Here is a 3,861-nt window from a genome sequence, read left to right as displayed (position 1 = left end):
CAGCACGGGTTGGAAACCTGGAGACAAACTACAGTCTGCTAAAAAAAAGTCATTCAAGAACACTGTGATCCATGGAAGGACAGCATTTGGATGAGCAGATGAGGCCATTGGCCATGCAGCTGGGTGGTAGTGGTAATACAGTTAGGAAAAAGGGATGATTAAATGGATGCATAACTTGTCTGAAGAATTTGTTAAAAATATCACCTGGAGTAATTTGTTGAGGTTTCAGATTGAGATGGCATAACCACATTTTACGCCCCATTGCTATAGATCACTACAAATATATAAGGCATTACTGGCGCTTAACAGTAAGAAAACAGTTCTCCTTGAATGAATAACAAAACTAGCTGCTGTTGAGTCTAGATAGAAACCAATGGAAGGATCACCATAATAAAACCAATGCAATAAGTATTTGTGTAGGTCTAAACATTTTGACAGAAATCCTCAATCCAAAGCTGTGAAAAGTTCCTGTCTAGACATAAAAAATCAAGAGTATTTTCAGCTTGGGGTCCAAGGCAAGGTTTCTGATAATAGCAAAAATACAGGTCTGTCAACTTCTCTTTGAGTAGATAATGATCAGCTTCCATTTAAGATACCCTCACTGCCAAAGAATGGTGTCCCAGATCTTTGAGGGTTGAATGGGGTGGAAATAATTGTTGATGATAATGTTGATTTGGGTGAATGTGATCAATGACACAACATGAAAATGTCTAAGTTCTTCATCATGACAAAAAAACAGGAAGTCAGATCAGACTGAATGAAACTAGTAACATAAAATGCATACTTTGTGACAAAAGGATTTGAACAGGTCCAGCGAAAGTTGGGCACTTTGATGTGAACAGAAACACCCCAAGCAAGCAGGCTTCACAATGGGAATGTTAATGCTGTTGTTTAAACTTGTATTGCAACAGTGTCGAGGAGCCCCAGTCATGTGCGGGCAATGGACACTGTACAAACACAAGAAAAAAATGAGCCTGCTCCAAAAACGTTTACATATTTAAGTAAATTGATCTCTAATTCATTAATTACACACTACCTTCAAAATGCCATTGGATATCTGGCCAGAAAAAATGGTTTGAGGAGTTAAGAGAAGTTGTCAGAGAAACACCAGCTCTGACATACTCTAAAGTTAAGAAAAAGCCTAAGATCTCAGATGGGCTGGCAGCTAGGTGTCATTCTAGTTGTACATGTTTTTCAAGCACTGACTAAAACACAACAAAAACTATGCTCAGATTGAAAGAGAAATACTGGCAATTGTTTTGGGTCAAGGGTGTTTTCATGAATATGTTTATGGGCAGAATTCAATCAAGGTAGAAAGCAACCATAAAGCACTGGAAGCCATAGCACAGAAACCATTGTGCAATGGAGCCACCTGGACTTCAGAAAAATGTAATGAAATTGCAAAAGTACTCATTAAATGTGAAATACAGGCCCAGTAAGGAGCTTAGCAGATATGCTTTCAAGAACACCTATAAATAATGAAAGCAATGAACTGCAGGAAGAGGAGTTTGAAGTAAATATGAGTCAAGTACTACCCATGTCTGAAATGAAATTTGACAAGTTCAAACAAGTAACACAAAATGACCCAAGCTGACAACAGTTTGGAGAAAGCAATTCTACATGGATGACCAAAGGATATGTCAAGACATTGCCAAACATAAAAACTTATGGGGACTAGGTAGATGAAATTGCTGCAAATGATGAGATTCTGCATAAAGGACATTGTGCTATAATACAATGTCAGTATGAGATCAGAAATGCTAAGCATCATCCACAGAGGCTGAGCCCATCTGGGTACTGAAAACTGTAAGAAAAGTGCTGGGGTGTCTTAATCAGGCCAGGCACAAATGCCATCAAAGATAAGCGTGACATCGGCAATGCAAACTAGAATCAAATTCAGGCAAAAGAACCACTGGAACCATGTGAGGTTACTGACCACAAATGGTCCAACATTGATGTAGATATCCTTGAACTAAATAGGAAAGGCATCCTCTCAATAGTGGACTAACCTTTTTTTTCCAGCTGTTCCACAGCGCATTGAGGAGCAATGCACTAATACATTGCTAATCACCATTTTCGCTCTGTGAGTTTGCACATGATTTAATAACAGATAATGGCTCACAGATTACAAGTTGCTCTTTTTGACATTTCTCTTTGATATATCAATACAGACATATCGTATCAACCCTTTACTCTGCAGTTAAATGAATGAACAACAAAGTCATTACAAATACCACAAAAGTTTCAAACAAACTAACAAGTGACCAACCCTGATTTTAAAAATCCCTAGCTGATTCAAGAGAACGCATCCTGAGCAGTCATATTTAGCTCTGTTAGGATTACCATTTCAGAAATGTCTCAGGAGAAGGGCAAAAATGGTAGTGCCAACATCAGAGACATTTTTTGAGCCAAAGGCAATTAATCTTGAAGTATTCATAAATGACCTGAAGTGAAGCCCAGGCTGATATTCCAGTGAAGCTAAAAAATCAAGGATCCCATTGCCTTTAGCATGAACTTCCAGTTACTTTTTTGTAGATATTGAAAACCAATGGGGCCAAGATCATTGCAGATAGATATCTGAAGCCTGACTGAGTTCAGTGGGCAGTTGTGCCTAAAAAAGGGGTAGAACACTTCATTTTGGGGTCTGGAAAGTTAGAGATGGTAACACTAATTTTTTATAATGTCTGATGGAGACTGGTTATACCAGCCACTGCTTTTAGGATGAGTATATATACTGTTACCTTAGGGGATTATTGGGGGCTTTCACTGCCATGTATTTACAGCACTTCTAAAGATAGAAAAGAAGCAGTAGAGATAATAAAGATTTCTTGGGTGCACACACTTCTTGGCTTAAGTCTACTTATGATATGTTTATTCTTTTAATAATGTTCAATGTTGATAGATTTGTTATGGTGCCAGTATTAATTGCAACTGGGTAGTTATTCATTTAACAGACTAGATCTGTGTACAGGGTCAAGTGACTTTTATGTTTCATCATTTAGTAAAGCATGATCACATCAGTGGTCCCCAGGCAATGCCTGCTAATGACAACAGAGTACAGTGGAGTACCCGGCATATGTAAGCAATCATTATCTGCAGCTCCAAGAATAACGTGCATAGACCAACCACTCCAGAATATCCACACCTGTTTTATAAGCCCTCTTGTTTTCCTACTGTCATAGTTGTGTGTTTATAAACAGATCTGTTTCATTCCTTTATAACAGGAGAGACTTGTGATTGTGAGCTGAAACTGTGGGTTTCCCTCTGAGTACTGCATTTCCAGAAAGATAGTGACAAATTGCAAAGAGTTCAGAGAAGAGCCCCAATACTGACTAGATACTTGAGAACTGGTGTATGAAGACATACAGGGAAAGAAGAATGATATATATAGCTATATATAGGTTAAGTAATGATTAGGGGAGGATGTCATACAGTCTATGAATGTTTGAAGAATAGCAATACCAAAAAGTGAGACGTATTATTTATTGATGTGAAAGCTAAGAGTACTGGAACAAAACTAAGACAAAGAGAATTAAGGGAAACGTTCAAAGGAAAAGAGCTCACAGTGAAATACACTGGATTATGGAAAAGCCTTCCAAGGGAACTGGTAGAAGGTGTGTCTCAGGGGACTTTAAATATAGACATTTCAAAAAACAAGGCAGCGTATTAATGGGAACAGTTCTGTGCTGGCAGGGAGATGGACATTAGTCCTTCCCATTTGTAACTTCTTTGATCTTTTGCCAGGACTTCTATCATCCAACAACACACAATACAGTAACTGGATGCTGAAGCTAGACAAATTCACATGAAAAATAAGGCACAATTTTTTCACAGACAAAGCGATTAACCACTGGAACAACT

Source organism: Alligator sinensis, unplaced genomic scaffold (assembly GCF_000455745.1).
Source record: "Alligator sinensis unplaced genomic scaffold, ASM45574v1 scaffold1086_3, whole genome shotgun sequence".
Classification (NCBI taxonomy): Eukaryota; Metazoa; Chordata; order Crocodylia; family Alligatoridae; genus Alligator; species Alligator sinensis.
Note: the sequence above shows the minus strand (reverse complement) of the source record.